This window comes from Rhododendron vialii, chromosome 12a, assembly GCF_030253575.1.
Source record: "Rhododendron vialii isolate Sample 1 chromosome 12a, ASM3025357v1".
Classification (NCBI taxonomy): domain Eukaryota; kingdom Viridiplantae; phylum Streptophyta; class Magnoliopsida; order Ericales; family Ericaceae; genus Rhododendron; species Rhododendron vialii.
The window spans coordinates 4,019,729-4,036,566 of record NC_080568.1 but is presented as its reverse complement, the minus strand read 5'-3'; the positions used below and the strand labels follow the sequence as shown (position 1 = coordinate 4,036,566).

The window sequence follows — 16,838 nt, the reverse complement described above, 5'->3', positions numbered from 1 at the left end:
ATGCACACATTGCTTAAACCTTTTTCCAGCATTATGGACAGGCCTTTATAAATTCCCAAAGCTCCATCTCCAAGCTTTGGGACTTTTTTTGTCTTTGGAAATGTAAATTAGCCCGGACGATCTAAAAAATAAAAAAAAAATCTCAATGGCTTAACCGGAATACAAGGTGGTTATAGGGTTTAACCCAACCAGATTTTTTGCAATCAAAATTTTGATTTGGGCGAAGAAAACAGTTCACAAAAGTACATTGGCCGAGCCGGATAAGATGTGTAGCAGATTCTTCCTCCAGATTGCACAAAGGCACCTAACTTTGATCAATGACACCATGTATGGCTCATTGATCATATTCCTTTTACCTGTAGAAAATTTCCCCTTGAACACTTCAGTACTTTAGGAAAGACTTTAATCTTTAAGGGATCCAATTCCTTAATTCTAACCTTGAGAGATCGGCCAAGTAGTCTTGGCTTGAGTGGGTTTGTTCCTTCTTAAGGTTTCAGGTTCAATTCTCCTTACTAGCAATTCTTAGGTTCATCTCACCCCGCGCGTAAGCGTGTGTTACGGTTGTGGGAGGGACTGTAGAAATTAGTCCGAGGAGTGCGGTAGCTAGCCCGGGACTCCTGCATTACAAAAAAAAAAAAAAAAAATCCTCAATTCTTGAACTGGTGAAAATTTTCTCTTCCTTTTGCAATGACCCCACAACCAGAATAATGAAGACCTTATTCCTTTCCAAATGTTCGTAACCTATAGCAACTTTCCCTTGAACATTTCAGTCTATAGGGATTAGGGAACATTTCAATTTCAATTTTAATTTTAAGGGAACAAATTCCTCAAGTCTTAACTTGTGAAGAATCCCTTCCTTTTGCAAAGATCATATATAGCTAGCTACCCTCTGTATCACAAATACCTAAATCCACAGATGCGTTTGAAGCCGTGCGACGCACTCCCGCCTGTTTCCTCAGTACCCAAGGGGCTGAGCCGGAAACTTTTGTTAGTGGGGTAAAATATCAACGCGTTAAATTTTGCAACTTGCAATTTCCCTACACTAGTAAAAACAGCTTCAATAACACCGCCACCGAAACATACTTCTACCAAATAAATAGATACTAAAGGCTCCGTTTGTTTGTGCGTAAATTATTTTTCAGTAAAATGTTTTACCTATTTTTCGGTGTTTGATTGTGTAAAAAATTTGAAAAACATTTTACATGCAAAACATTTTCCGTCAATTGGATGAAAATGACTTACCCTTAAATCTTCCGTATGTTATTTTCCGGAATGAACCCGTTGTCATCTGCTGCAATTTTCACTGCTCAGTTTTCTCGGTCGTCAGTCCTGGCCTACGTTCAATTCTAATATTTTCATATCTCTTCACCGTTTAAGCCCCCCACTCTCTCTACACTGTTTTGTTGATTTCTGAAAATATTTTCAAGTGCTAACCAAACACCGAAAAATAAAAGTTTGAAGTTTGTTTTCTGAAAAAATATTTTACGCGGAAAACATTTTATATTGTAAAACATTTTACATAGAAACAAATAGCGCCTAAATAGCAGTATATGGCCATTTTGAGATTTAGTGCGAGAGACCACTAAGATATATTAGCAAGTTCAACGGTCTTGCCAAAATGGCTGGAGCCGCCATTCCCAAAAAACAACATTATTGGTACAATGGTGTAAAGCCATTAGCAATGCTATTTTTTCAATAATCCTTTTTTTTAATCCCATTTTCAAATTGTTCAAAAGGCAGGGATGGATTTTGTGGGTTTTTTTTTGGTAAGTATGGATTTTGTGGTTTGATTTGCTGACGTGGTAGAAATGCCGGTCCCGGGTCATTTTTGGGTGAAAATGGGTGGAGCAATTTATGGCTGGAGAAATGAATGGTCATTGAGGTAGGTTATTTTTTGCAAATTTGGTTTATTTTGGGGAATGGCTCAAGCCTTTTTACCACCACTCTAAGATAGTAGGTCACGGCAATTGCAAACAGACTTGCGAGACAGAGAGATAAAAACGGCGGCTCCATGTTTGCAATCAGATTGCTAGCTCAAGGAAATTTATAGTTTGTTCTTCGAGCATTTTCATGTATTATGCGGGGTTTTTTTTTCCTATATATTTGTAATGACCTATGCCAGCTGATCTGCTAAGCTGCCTTAACCTTAATCACACAGCTCAAAAGTCATAACTCGTGTTAACAGTAGGTAGTGGGCATCACCTTATTCTATATTCCTTAACACTTTTACTATCACTTTCCAATGTAAGTTTATACATCTACCCACGGAAATCGAACTTACACCCCCAGGATCGGAGCAAACTTACTGGCCTAGTAGAGACATCATCGTCCGGGATGTATTATGTAAGGTTAAGATTGCCAAAAATATCTATAAAGTATAGAAACTCATTTTCAATGGAAGTGCGTCAATTGACCCCACTTACCCTATAGTCCCTCTGCCCTTGCAAGTACCCACTTCCAAAGAACTATACACATCCAATACACCCGTCTTTATTTTTTTCCGATGATCAGGGGTGTCAGGACCTGTGATACCTCACCTCATTGTTTGAATAGTTAAATATATTCTGTGCGAAACAAACTGAGGGGGGGTTTTGGTGGTTCGAGAAATTTTTTAGTGCTGAGCGGGTATCATGTGGTGTCCGCTTGGCACATCCGAACCATTCCTTTCGGTTTTGGACGATTCAGATTTGGAGAGAGAGAGTGGTGGGATGAGAGGAGAGAGAGTGTTTAAATTTGGACCGTCCAAAACACTTTTCGACGGCCCGTATGTGAGTGCTCGGCACCCGTCAGGACGTTGACTGCCGTGGATGTGCAGTACTCTGCGGAACAAAATAGATACTATTTGCTGGTAAGGAAAACAAGGGTGGTCAAAAAGCAAAGCACCACTTGAGTACATGTGGTCAAGTATTAAACACCACTAGATTACTAGTGATCAGCATGCGCTATAAAAGCAAAAGCGCATAAATTGAAGTTAAGAGGGGAATAAAGAGATGACCATAAAGGGTTTGATGTGGCTGGGTTGAGAATAAAGAGATGATCACTAGAAAGGGTTTGATGGGGCTAGGGTGAGGGAGAAGTTTTTGGTTGCTGGTAGGGCACCACACACGTGGTATTCTTTTGGCGCTTCGGATTGTCAAAATTTGTTTTGAATGGTCCGGAATTTAAAGCGACAAAAAGAGGAGGGAGAGTGGTACCCGCTTGACACCCAAAAATCTCTTGGGTTGAGGAGGTGGAATTTTTAGGAGTACGTGGATGTGTCAGTCGAGTATTTTGACATTCGCCATTCGGTGGCTGTGCGATTAAGTGAAAGAAAAAGTCTCGCAACACATACCTTTTACAAACTCCGAACACAACTGTATCTAGAATTGCTGGAGGCATGTGGGCCATATGCATCCAACGGTAGCAATTTTTTTTTTTGGGTAAATATGCATGGAGCAATCCTCTTAAGTGAAATTTTGTTAGTTTTATTTAGGAGGGGAATAATGGTGGTACGCGGATGGAGGAAACTGGAAACATTCGGATAAGTTTTATTTCACTTAATCGCACAACCAATGAATTGGTTTTAGTCGAATGATATTCCCCGCGTGAGGAACATGTTCCAAACCTACCAGTTCTTATTTGTGCATCTGTTCAGCAAGAATTTTTTTCTTGAACGGTAAAGAAGGATGGAAAGAGACGACCAGCGTAGCAACCTTCCTTGGCCATGACTATAGGGGTTCCCGACCCGCTGTGGAATGTCTGGTTTGAGTCATAACTACTGTCCGGAAAGGCGAATACATCACCACAGCACCACCTAGGTACTAGACGGATAAAGGGCGCTCCACGCAAGTCTCGCAGTTGGCGGGACTCGAACCTGGACGGATGGTGAGGAAACACTTAACCCCACTCACCCGTGACATATTACCACCTTCGGGGACATTCAGTAAGAATATGGATCTTGATGCCGAGCAAAAAAAAAAAAAGAATATGGATCTTGATCAATATTCCTTGTTAAAGCAATTTCAGGTAAACCCCAATATAGTGTTGCCAGAAATGGCTTGGCTTCATAGACCTATAAAGAGAATAGCAACCCTCTCTAGCCTGCTGTAATTCTCCATAGATAGATTTTCAAAATTTCTGCTCTCTGATTGCCTAAAAACAAGATGAGAAGAACCCTTACCGTTGTTTCCGTCATTCTTGCATTAACTCTTCTCCTAAGCACCAGCTTGCCTCGAAAAGCCGATGGTAGAGTCTTCTACAGTTTCAAAGTCCTTCAATCAAATGAGTTTTCTTCAGAACTGATTCTGAAAACAGGAACAAACAGAGCATATTTCCCGTCGCGTCATCTAGCCAGGGGTCTAGTCCCCCCTTCAGCACCAAATCCTGACACCTACATACCCCATCAAGCCCATGCCCGTCGACATGCTACGCCTCGTTTTCTGTACCCATAGCTCGTGGTTTCACTTGGACTAGAGAAAAAATCAATCGCCATAACAAATAACGACGACCAAGAAGAAGAAGAAGCAGCAGCAGCCGCCATTAACAACGTCACTATGCGGTGTATAAAAACTCTTCGTAAGTTGTGGGGTTTTAATCATGCATAGTGACCCTATATTAAGGAAAGTTTAAGAGGATATCTTTTCGTGTATTGTCTTTCGTAACAGAACATAAAGAAACATAACAGTAATGTATGCAGTCTTAGCTTCTACGCTATTGTTATTGTTATCCGACGTTTGACCGCATTGTACCATGTCAAAAATATATTTATAAAACATTGGAGTTAACTACTATTCCGTAAAACAGTGGTTAAGACCGAGTCAGGGACAGTATGGCTAAGTTACTATAATTTCAATTAACTTTTAGATTAATTCAAGAAAGGATTGAATTGTTTGATTTGAGAAGACTGAATAGAGTAAGAGAACAACTAATTAATTGATTGAAAACTGGTGGAGGAAGGATCTAGGGTTTCGAATCCACCCCGACCGCGTAACAACGATATGCATAGGTTAGGTTTAACATTAACATTTGAATAATTAAAGACTATCGTTAGAGCTTGCAATCCCTTTCGATAATCATCAAGAAAATAATCAGGTTGTTAAAAGGCATAGACTATCCCATAGCACGGATTGTCTCTCAGTAGCACGGTCTGGCTACCTAACGGCACAATCCGTCCAACCACAATCAGTGAAAACTATTGTTTAACTCCGTATTTGAAAATCGCAAATATAAATGCGAAACAAATTGAAAGAATTAAAACCATTCCATAAAACTGAAACAAGTTCTAGTTAAACAATCGATCCGAATATTAAAACCTACACCAATACATATACAAAGTTACTTGGCATGGTACTTCATCTTCTTCCTAGGTGAGGGTTTAGCCGGCCATGGAAGCTGAAGTCCTTTGTTCGCAGCCTTGTTCCATCCTCCGTTCTCTGTTTTGTCTCAAGCGCCCAACCCTACTACCCCTTGGATATTGTAATAACATGTGCCGACATTACGGAAGGCTGGCTCAACTTTCCCCACAATTCACTTGTTAATCCTTTACCCTTTTTTTTTTTCAATACCAGCAAAGACCAATGTCAATGGGCCCAATCTCCTCTCGGAAAATCATAAACCACGTGCAACCCATAGGCCCAGGAATAATTCTTGATTAACCCTTTTACAATACAATACTACTCGGGCCCACCACATAAATTGTATTGTTTCATAGCATAACAATTCCATAAGACCTTTCAATTTGCACATTTTTGCACCCATCAGTCTCCAAGGCCTACAAACATAATAAAATGCTAAAATGTATCAAGTAACAATGTAAAGGGACCGACAAAGCATAGATTAGGCGGATTAAATGAGTGTTTTTCAGCACCTATCAACGTTACTCTTTCTGCATAGGTGTCTTGTTTTTAAGGGCAAACTTCACTTATGCCCATGTGGGTCGGGCTATGTGCGGATAAATCCCTTCACATTGCTTTGTTGCATTCGCACCTCTTGTGGTATCCACGCCTAATCTCGTCCATGTTAAAGGAAATGTGTCTCACACGCCTTGAATCTGACCAATAGAGAACCACTGCTATGGAAATGTGTCGCTCGTCTTCCTCCTCCTCTCCCCCCCCCAAGTGGTGACCAAGGTTCAAGCCCCACAGAGGACAGGGCTTTGGGGGCCAAGGCTATGGATAGCTTCTAGACTCTGCATGCCAACCTTAACACCCCCGCTAACTATACAATAATAGCAAAAAAAAAAAAGAATCTGACCAATGTATTAAAAATTTAATCTCAGCCGTCCATAATGTTAATTCGAACACTATTCTAAGTAAAATAAAAGGTAAATTTAAATGTAAAATTTATTTTATACTCCATCCATCCCCATTTAATAGTCTTTTCTGAAAATGTAAATTTAAATGTAATATTTGTTTGGAGGGCAAATATTTAGAATATATCATTTAGTTTATTCCAAGCAAGTGTGTTTTAAAGTTGAAGCCATTGATCTTCGTTCCGTGAGAATTTTTTTTTTTTGGTAACCGAGGAACAATCCTGCCGCCCAGCCACTATTGGACTTGACTGTGCAATCCAAACCTCGGGGGAGACTAGCATAGCAATCCACCGCCATGGCCCCCCACTTAAATCATAGTTTGCCTCCAAGGGGAATCGAACCCTGCTATGTTGCAAGGGTAGGTTCGCCCTTACCATGTTGACAACCCATGAGTGGGTAGTTCAGTGTGATTTTATTTCCACGGATGTTGTATTTAGCAAACCGTACAATATAGGATTGATGAACTAGATTATCAAGGTGACCTCGCAGACCCGCAATAGTCTTAACTTCACGGTGAAGTTGAGATCTCCAATTTTAGCAAATCTTGACTCGCTATTGAGGCTCCCGAGGCATTCCCATCCATCAATAGAATTGCTTGGGATTCATACCTAAAGAAAAGGTTTAATGCTGAGGTGATTAAGGTGCATTTCCAGGATTTGTACAAGGCCCCCCTAGCAGAAGCTTTGATGACATGCTTAGCCTTATCGACCCAATCATCTCCCCAGAGTGTAATGATCAACTGTCCAAAGAAGTCACAAGAGAGGAGGTCCAGTTGGCAGCCTACAACTTGGGCCTCTGAAAGCCCCTGGGTCTGACGGTTTTCCAGGACTATTTTATCAGTCCTATTGGGATATTGTGGGGGAGGATGTCTTTGGTGCTGTCCAGAGTTTTTTTCAGGAAGGAACACTTCTCAAAGAGGTGAATCAAACTAACGTCACTCTTATCCCCAAGGTGCCTAATCCTGAAGGTATGAATCACCTCCGCCCTATTAGCCTTTGTCAATTTATTTACAAGATTATTTCAAAAGTACTCACTAATAGGCTACAACCTTTTATTGGCAATATTATATCGGAGCACCAATCGGTCTTCATTCCTGGAAGACAAATCCAAGATAATATTATCATTGCCCATGAGGTTTTCCACTTTATCAAGCACAAGAAACAGGGCTCAAGAGCTTCTATGGCTGTCAAGCAGGACCTTAACAAAGTTTACGATCGTGTTTGTTGGGATTTTATGTTCAAAGTAATGGAAAAGATGGGATTCAATGACAGATGGATCAATTGGGTGAAACAATGTGTGTGCTCTGTCAAATACTCAATCATGGCCAATGGGAAACAGGTCTGCTCAGTGAATCCAGGAAGAGGTCTTCGATAGGGAGACCCGTTATCCCCATATCTTTTCTTGATGGTGGCAGATGTGTTCTCTGCTGTCTTACAAAAGGCAATCTTGAATAAATCTATTGGAGGAATTCGGATGAGAAAGAGGTGTCCTACTCTTTCACACTTGCTTTTTGTTGATGATTCCCTAGTGTTCTTGGAAGCGGTGCCCAAGTACTGCTCAAACTTTATGCAGTTGATATCATGTTATAGTGAGGCATCTGGATTGTTCCTTAATGTGCAGAAGTCAAGTCTGTTTTTCTCTCCTAACATAGGGGAGAGTCTCAAAGAATAGGTGAAAAGTATTATGGGAATAAAGGAAATGGAAGGGGATGCCAAGTATCTTGGGCTTCCCTTGTTCTAGGGGAGGTCCAAGCGAGAATCTATGAGCTCCTTACAAGAAAAGATCATGAGGAAAGTGCAGGGTTGGAGTAATAAGGAATTGAACCAGGCAGGAAAGTATGTTCTTATCAAGTCTGTGGTTCAACCAATTCTGATGTATACCTTCATGTGTTTCAAAGTCTCAAGCTCTATTTGTGCCTATTTGAATTCAGTAATAAGTAAATTTTGGTAGGGGAAAGGGGATGGAGCCAGTCACATCTACTGGGGAGCATGGCATAAATTGACAAACCAAAAAGGGATGGGTGGTTTGGGTTTCAAGGATTTTGAATCTTTTAATACTGCACTCTTAGCAAAACAGTTTTGGCGGTTGGTCTCTAATCCTAATTCTCTTTGGCAAGGATCCTTAAAAGCCTTTACTTTCCCAATAAGAATGGTATGGAGGCTGTGAGAGGGGCTGCACCTTCATGGATTTGGTCCAGTCTACTGGAAGGGAGGGATCTGCTTAAAGAAGGGCTTCAATGGAATGTGGGGAATGGAGACTTGATTGATTTTTGGAATGATCTATGGGTTCCCGATATTCCTGGTGGCAAGGTGACTCCAGTACAGATTGGTCAGCAATTACCAACAAAGGTCATGGATTTTATGAAGCAACCATCCAAAGAATGGGATAGAGAGAAACTTAAGAGCTGTATACCAGAAGAACAGGTCCAAGCTGTGTGTAGAATCCCAGTTAGTCTCTCGAGCTCCCCGGATAAACTCATTTGGCATCACACTAACAGTGGGGAGTATACTGTGAAGTCGGGGTACGTATTTCCAAAGAAAGAAGAGTGTTACTGAGGTGGTTTCTAACAGGGCTTCTGGTTCGTTTATCCCATCAAAAACAATGTGGACAAGCTTATGGAATTCTCTAACAGCCCCTAAGATTCGATTAAGATTTGATTATTCATGTGGAAAGCTGCTTGCAATTGGCTAGCCTGCAAAGCCAATTTGTTCCGTAGGAAATGTGCCCCTAATCCTATGTGCCCAATTTGTGTAAGTGCTAGTGAGACAATTGAACATATTCTGTTCCACTGCCCATGGGTTAAAGCTGTGTGGTTTGGTAGTGGCAAAGTTTTTTGGGTGCTCCAAAAGGAAATTGTGGCAGTGGACAATAGCTAGAAGATCTACTGTGTGGATGCCTTTCAAAAGAATCTACAAGAGAAGATGTGGGGTTTATCTTTCAAATTAATTTGTTGGGCAATCTGGAAGGAAAGAAATAGGTGTGTCTTCAATGACAAGAACTCAAGGCCAAAAGTGGTGATTGAGCAGGCCAAAGGAGCTAATGTGGACTATTTACAAGCTGTTTGCGATAAAGTTCAGAGGGATTTTGTTATTCAATCACGGGTGGAAAGGTGGTCCCCGCCTCCTCCATCGGTGTTGAAAATTAATTGTGATGGAGCTTTTAATACTTCATGCAGCCTTGCTGCCTTTGGCATAATTGCTAGAGATAGTGGTGGATTAGCTCATGATTGGCGGTGTGGCAGAGTTATGGTGTCTTCGTCTTTGATGATTGAAAGCTTGGGCCCTTAGAATTGCTTGCTGTATGACAAAGGAGCAGAGCATCCCTGAGGTGATTTTTGAATCTGATTGCAAGACTCTCATCAACTGCTTCAACAAACCCAAAGTGAAGTGCCCATGGGAGATCGCCACAGTAGTAGCAGACATCAAGGGTTGGGCTAAATCAAGGAATTGGTTGTTTAGTTGGCGTAGTCGTGCTTCAAACAAGGCTGCTCATTGAATTGCGTCGAGGTGCATAGATAGGAAAATTTTGTTTCATACGGGCAGTATTCCACCCGAGTTACATTCTATTTGTACTCTCACTTGCACTGAGTTTTTAATCCAAGTGACATATTCAAAAAAAGAAAAGAAAAGAAAAGGTTTAGCTATTACAGGTAAATTTCTACTTAGAGACATACAGAAAGAGATACAGATATATAAATTGCTGCATTATTTCTACATAGTTACTAGTTAGTTTTCCCTTCTCTTTGATTGCCTAAAAGCAAGATGAGAGCCCTTACACCGATAGCATGGTTGTCTTCCCAAAATGTTATGGCTACCGACGGTGGCTTCACCGATCTTGCACCGATGGTCAAGCGGGGCTCACTACGGATTCCGCACAGAAAATACGAGCCGTTCAATAATTTTAAGAAAAAAATCGAATGGCCCCGTAAAACATCAAATCAATCCGATATATGTAGGTGTTTGATCCAATTTTTCCATTTTTCATTTAGATTACATGATCATTATTCATTCAAATTACAATATTTTGTAATTTGAATGAAAAATGAGAAAATTGAATCGAACACTTACACATCAAATTGAGCTGATTTTTCACGGAAGCACTCGGTTATTTTTTTAAAATTATTGAACGGCTAGGATTTCAGTGCATGACCCATATTGGGCCCCACGTGGTAGTTGGTGCAAGGTCGGTGGGTGCAAAAAGGTTCGTTTTCTTCATTCTTGCATTAGCTCTTCTCCTAACCACCAATGCCCAAAAGCATTAAAACTGAGATATGAGAATCTTACTTCTAAGGAAATAAAAAGGTGTCTCTTCTGCACAGCCATAAAAGCATGAAATTGCTTAATGTAGATACTCCGGTACCCTTGCATTGCAAACCGAGGAAAAATAGAAAGACATGAATTGCAGCTTATTCCCTCCCGCGTTAGTCCCTAGAGTGTTGTTAGAGCCATCAACAGTTGACTGAGAGTGTGTTTGGACCCTCATTTCCAATAAGGTCTGATTGCTAGAAATTAAATTGGTTGGTTCATCACTTTTGGAAGGCTTGTGATTGATCAGCTGCAATTCCCTCGCGCTGTTTACTACAACAAAACCCAAGGCTACAAAACCCAGAGCTATTGGTTCTAAACCTGTTGATTTTGGCATTGGCGAAAATAATTGAACGACAATGGCGACGATCGAGATTTGAGAGCCATTCAATCGCCGGCGAGACCTTCCTGATGCAGAAACCGCATCCTCCGCCATTGGATCTGCTCCGTTCAATCTTGACATTGATTGGTCCGACGGTTGTCGATGGAAAGAAGCCAGAGACGGCCACGACGAGGGTAAGCATGGTAGGGACAAGGACGAGCCTGCAGATAACGAAGAGCGAGGTGGTGGTGAGGGCGAGGCCGCCGATGATGAGGCCAGAGAGGATGGTTTGATTGGGTGGGGACGGTGATAAATAAGCAATGCTATAATTTAGGGATGTAATCAATATACATCGAATAGAAAGCATGTAAATGAAAATGAAAATGGAAATGAAATCATAACTGTTTAAAACTGTTCAAAAAGTGTTGGATAAATACTTACGTGAGATAGAATTTGAGAATGAATATTCAAAAAACTCCAAATTTCAATGACACCCTTGAAGTTTTCCTCAATGACAACTAACCTCTCTACGTATGATAAATGACAATAAACTTCACGTAGTTCATTGCATCAACACCCCAATCTATAATAGTTAGACCAATACTAATGTGCCACGTCAGCAACGAGGTACGAAAGTGGAGAAAGTCACACCTTTTCCTCTCCTCTGGTTACCAGAGTTAACTTGCAAGTTTTGAACAATTACAAAAAAAACCCATCAGTACATAAAGACCTCTTGTTCCCATTATCAAGAATTCCACTCGTGCGTATAGAGAATCGTCAAATTTTTTATGCTCACCGTGCTTCAATTGGATCTCTTAAAACTGTATATATTCATTTGCAAAGATTTCTAACTTTTCAATATAAAATAAAATGGTGGTTGTGCACATACACACTCAATATTGTCTCTTATTCGGACCTCTCGAGTAGCAATATATATTTTTTTGAGTGGCAAAAAAAAAGAAAATTTTATTAATTTTTAAAGTGAATACAAAGACTAAAATGAGCAAAGAGAAAAACAACAAATGTCATCTGAGACGAGTAGCAATATATAGTTAAAAATATTTTGAGAAATGCATGATTTCCACACTCCTTTTTCTATATCGACACTCATTTTTTGTCTTTTAGCAACAAAAAAAAAATACATCCATTTTCAATACTAAAAAACAAAAAGAGAGTGCGGATATCGAAAAAGGAAGTGTGAAAATCACTCTCCATTTTTGTATTATCAATATGAAGATACACATGATTTGCGCCCATGCTAAACATAAATACTCCGTTGGATTCCACTCCCAAATATAACAAAATACAATTCCTAAGTTCTGAAAGGGAGGAACCATTGTGTCACATCTCATAATCCACGTAATAATTTCAATTAAAATTAAGCTTTTGTTATCATTCTCAAAATTTATCCCGAAAAAATCAAAACGAGGATGTGTATGTGGCCTCCATCATCAAATCCTGCATAAAGAATGAGCAATGCAGTAAAAATAAAATCATACATGGTTGCAAAATATAAAAAAAATGCTGTCATTTAAAGATTTATCCAAGCTAATAATTTTAGCAAAAATGCTAGAAACACAACGTACGGACGCACAACAACTCACACAACCGCTGACGTCATCATCAAAACGACGTCGTTTTGATTATTAAAAAAAAAAAAAAAACCCAGGTCCTGCGGCTTTCTCCTTCCTCCCCTTCTCACGATCAAAAACCCAGCGTTGAAAAAACCCAGAGAGGGGCTCCCACCACCGGCAACCACCACAACCCAACCCAGCGCTCCACCACCGTCGGCTACAGCCACCATCGGCTTCTAAGCTCTCTGACGTTGTTACCTCTACCACGAAGGTCTCTCTCTCTCTCTCTTCTTGTTTCAGATAGATAGATTAGCCCCACTATTTCCTCCTCATCCTCATCAATTAGAGGGTTTCAATTTGAGAAACTGTGCTGCAGCAAAAAAAAAAAAACTATTTCGAAAATTTGAGAAACCCCTGATTTGAAAATGTGAGAAACCCTAAATTGGAGTGCTTGTGGTGCTTTGATAATCTGATTTGTTAACCCCAGAATAGTCGTTTAATGTGTTGGTAATCTTTGTAAATTGATACCATTTTGTGCGTCTATATGAATGGTTTGCAAGAACTTGTACATTTAGTTAATCAACCACCAAACCACAGTTAGTGGCTTTTGGTATTGGTTCTCTTTAGGATTTTGGCTGTTCTAAGGAAGAATTTTTGTTGTTTGTGGCATGTTTTTGAACTGGATCTTTAAGGAGAGATAAATCTGAATTGGGTTTCATTACTGATTCCCTAAATAGTCAAGTTCAAGACCTTAAGGGTAACATTACTGATTCCCCAAAGTTCACAATCACACTTGCTTTTGACTTTTCTATTAACTCCTTTGCTCCTTTAATTTGCAAAGGCACTAAAATCTTTAACTGACTGGTTGACTAATTGGTGGTGGAGTTTCAATAAAGAGAAGATTGCATTGTGGGTGATTGTGGTTTCTAGTAAGTATGATCTGTGTGATGGAGCTTGGCTACCCCATCTTCCAAGTAGGAAATCATCCAACTTATGGAAAGGAATTTGTTCAGTAGGTAATTTGGGTGCTGATATGGGTGATTGTATTATTCAAGATTTCATTTTCAAGGTTTATTCTGGTACTTCTATCAAATTTTTGGAACAGATGTGGCTGGGAGAGGATTCTTTGCAAGCTGTATTCCCAAGATTATAGAAGCTCTCCACCCAAAAAGATGCAATGATAGCAGATATGGTGGATAACCAAAACCAAGGACAGTGGAAGTTTCAGTTCAGGAGAAAGTTTGGAAGGGCTAAGAGGGTTTCGAATGAATGAAAATGCTGAAGTTGTGCTAAAAGTGAAATCTTCTCTGCTGTGTTTGCTGGGCATACATCCTGCAATTTTGATGTATCTTCTTTGATACCTCTTTTTTACTCCCAAACTTGGAGGGCTAAGAGGCTAGAAGTTCCTATTTTGGCTACAGTTATTGCATTCTGCTAGTTCTAAGGCTCTGCAATGATAATGTCCATTCTCTGCCATATGCTGTGAATGGAGTTACTCAAGTGCTGCCAAGACTTAGTTCAATTGCTGCTGATATGTATCCTGAGGAGTGGCTAATTGTGTCCGTTTATGTAGAAAGTTGTAACGGTTATGGGCTCATTCAATTTTCCCATTGGATGTAATTTTCTTTTCTTTTGTTTCCTTTCCTTGGCCTTTTACTATGCCTTATCTTCTGTGGCTAGTATTTGGTCTCGTCTCGATGTACCCTTTGTCGAGTTTTTAATAAAATCTTGTTGCCGATCAAGCAACTTGTATTGCCATTGCTTGGTTCATTTACTTGATATTGTGCTTCTGTTCCAATATATATGCACATGTAAAAGATGCCAAACTCCGAGCATGCAGTTTATGACATGCCAAACTATGAGCATGTAGAATGAGAAATGCCCGGCGTGGGCTTGTGCGTAAGCTGATGTTGTTCTTCTTGTTATTGTTGTTACTAATTGAGACGCGAGACGTCGGGCTAGGACCAAAAACAAGGCAGACTCTGTCAAAATTTTTCCAAAACCTACCTTTGTGATTAGTTTTGACATTATACCATATCTATGTTCATCTCCAACTTTATGCCCAACCGGAACAAGTTTGAACCAATTTATGGAAATGGACTTAGTCAAGTACGTTCTGGAAAAAATTTGGTAGAGTCTCCCCTATTTTTTTCGTCTTAACCCGATGTCTCGCGTCTCAGTCAGTACAACAATAACAACAGGTTACCCACAAGCCCACATCGAACATTTCTTATTCTAAATCACCATTCACAAGTCACATTCATAGCCAAAAAACAATTGCCAAATTATCCATTCACAACAAAAACCATAAAGCAATATAGTCACACAAATAGGCTACAATCGAAGTTAGGATTCAAAAAACTCAAACTTGTTACTACAACTTGATATTTCAACAAATTACAACTTCATATTCCAAATTACAACAAATATTTGATCATAGCTTCAATCTCTTTCATCCAATTTTCCAACCAAAAACCCTTCTTTTGTTGCTCCAAGTATATGTATAAGGGGAAAATGGGTCCCAATTTTTATGTTGAGCTGCATTTTAAGTCATTGCCAATGGAAGCGGCAGAGGAAGCGAGAGTGGAGGCTCTCCCTCTGCATGAGAAGCCGACATTGGAACTGGTGATGTTTCAGCTAGGGCGATCTCTTCTTGGGTAGGACGATCTCTTTGCAGCAACAGGTGATGTTTAAGCCAGCATTCGAGATCCCTTCACAGCTTCAGCTCCACCCTCGACCTTCAAATCATAATACCTGAATGGTAGGCCATCAGAAATTTGTTTCTTGGTAAACAAATGAAGAATGCACAAATGACAAGTAGGTATTTCAGAACTTGTTTTCGTATCCATTTCTCAGCTGCCAATGGTATAGCCAGTGGGATTCGAATGCACATCAACATTTGAATTATGGTCATTGTAGAATATCAGGAAAATGGTTCATTGAAAACTTTTAGAGAAAAATAGATTAGCCATTGCCTCCACTGATAAAGCTCATCAACTTTTGGCCAATAAAGTTATTCTTTGCAAGGGAGTGAAAGAATTACAGTTCTACTATGAAATTTGTGTAACACATAAATGTGCTCATTGTAGAATTACAGTTTGGTCGCTGCAGCTTTTTCCAAACAAAAACTCTTTCTGCTTACAATTTGGTGATAGTATTGCTTCACACTTAGATCACAAAAAAATTACTTCTCTTTTATGCATAAAAATTGGCTGTGTAGACTTTACTTCTTGAAGAAAGAGAGAGCATTACGAGTCTACCAGCAAATTTTTCATCAGCAAATTTTTCATCACAGAATGCATATAAAGCTGAACTATATGATGACCGCACAAGAAATTAGAAAAAAAACGGGATTATCTCTTGACAGCCAATCTATAGCACTTGAAATGCTAAAGCAAAACAGCTAGTGAAGGTCAACTTGGTCGATAATAGCACGGTGATTGTTTCTCCCTTACAAACATTACTACTTAAGAAAGGGACGAATTTCCTTCCTCTTGGGTGCGAGATTGGTCTCGTTGCAAGTCGAATTCCATTACTTCTATGGAACAAATTTATGGTAAGACTTGTAAATGCATGTTAGACAGCTGAGTCATAATTTCATTACTTCTATGGAACTACCTTGATCCGTTAACTGAACCATGGTACATACTTATTGCAGCTTATTTCTCTCCTGGGTACAAAGTTCGTGGGTTCATAATTATAGGTGAGATCTATTCCTTTTTACTGCACAAAAACTTGAGAAATACCCAAGCACAGTCTTTAACCATATCTCGATATTTAACAGCCATCCAAAGTATAAACTCTTTCACTACCAGAAAAAATGAAACTTTTATTTTCGAATTGAAGCCCTAATTTTCGAATTGGGGTTTTTTTTTCAGCAACTCAATTTTTTTCAGCAACTCAATTAAGGATACTAATTGAAACAAGGAGAGAGAGAGAGACCTTCGTGGTGGGGCAAAGTCGGACTGCCCAGAAGTCGGTAGTGGTGGCGTTCGCCGGCGGTGGGGAGCGCTGGGGTTGGGTTCTGTTGGTGGAGGTGGGAAGCGTGGTCGCCGGTGGAGGTGGGAAGCGTCGTCACCGGTGGTGGGAGCCCCCCCTCTCTGATCGGTGGTGGTGGCAGTCGCCCCTTTCTCTCTTCTCTGGAATTTTTTAGCGTCGAAGTGGGGTGGGGAGGGAAGGGAAAGGGGAAATCAGGAAAGAACGAGGTGGGTTTTTTTTTTTTTTAATAATCAAAACGACGTCGTTTTGATGATGACGTCAACGGTTGTGTGAGTTGTTGTGTGTCCGTACGTTGTGTGTCTAGCATTTTCCTAATTTTAGTACCATGAATGTAGAACGCTGAGGATTTT

At 40.0% G+C, this 16,838-nt stretch overlaps 1 protein-coding gene and 2 long non-coding RNA genes across 3 annotated transcripts in view; 1 reads left to right on the top strand and 2 right to left on the bottom strand.

Annotated features, from left to right (window-relative positions):
- Window positions 1-16,838, bottom strand: part of LOC131311101 (3-oxoacyl-[acyl-carrier-protein] reductase 4-like) — a 40,986-nt gene that overhangs the window by 9,272 nt on the left and 14,876 nt on the right. The window lies entirely within an intron of this gene.
- On the top strand, window positions 12,630-14,247 carry LOC131311108 (uncharacterized). Its single transcript, XR_009195404.1, has 2 exons — window positions 12,630-13,505; window positions 13,595-14,247. It is a non-coding gene; the product is annotated as an uncharacterized LOC131311108 (long non-coding RNA).
- LOC131311107 (uncharacterized) lies at window positions 14,753-16,681 on the bottom strand. The gene is made up of 2 exons (XR_009195403.1): window positions 16,432-16,681; window positions 14,753-15,243 (listed from the first exon to the last, which is right to left on the bottom strand). It is a non-coding gene; the product is annotated as an uncharacterized LOC131311107 (long non-coding RNA).